Source organism: Sinocyclocheilus anshuiensis, unplaced genomic scaffold (genome assembly GCF_001515605.1).
Source record: "Sinocyclocheilus anshuiensis isolate Anshui unplaced genomic scaffold, SAMN03320099.WGS_v1.1 scaffold1098, whole genome shotgun sequence".
Lineage (NCBI taxonomy): Eukaryota > Metazoa > Chordata > Actinopteri > Cypriniformes > Cyprinidae > Sinocyclocheilus > Sinocyclocheilus anshuiensis.
The window spans coordinates 341670-342240 of record NW_015538053.1 but is presented as its reverse complement, the minus strand read 5'-3'; the positions used below and the strand labels follow the sequence as shown (position 1 = coordinate 342240).

The 571-nt window shown below is 42.9% G+C and overlaps 1 protein-coding gene across 2 annotated transcripts in view; it reads left to right on the top strand.

Annotated features, from left to right (window-relative positions):
* LOC107681954 (protein ELYS-like) overlaps window positions 1-571 on the top strand; it is a 20990-nt gene that overhangs the window by 13001 nt on the left and 7418 nt on the right. The window lies entirely within an intron of this gene.

The following is a 571-nucleotide window of genomic DNA, read 5'->3' as shown; positions in this document are numbered from 1 at the left end:
TTGTCTTTCATAAAGGCCGAGGTCAGGGATCTTGGGCCTAAAAAGGTTGGTGACCACTGGGCTATACCATTGTAAAAACAAGTACACTGACTAAACAAACCATAGACTGGAACAAACATTTAGGTGAGGTTATAATAAAACAGAAGTCTAAAAATGACCCTCCCCCCCACACAATCCCCTGTAATCACCTAAGGGGGATTCCCCTGCATTTTCTCAGTTCAGTTCATAGTGTGCGAGTAAATTGTGAGATTTGTGAGAGAAAATCGGCAAATGGCTAATAAAAAGTTGTACCGTGAGGATGTTGCAAATGTTATTAGCCGATTCTGACTCTGATGGGGAATATTTGCCTTTTTGAAATGACGATTGGTCATCTAATAATCGCGCTTCTCCTGGTACATCTTTGCAGCGCAATGGTGCCGCCGTGCAAGGCGAGAGTGTTCACGAAGCACAAACAAGTGATCATTTCGACACTTTGCCCAACGGGGATGGGGGTGGCAGGGCAATATCTATTATTTCCTGAATATTACTGATGAACTGATCAAAAAGTAGGCTACTGTTCACATGCGTTTTA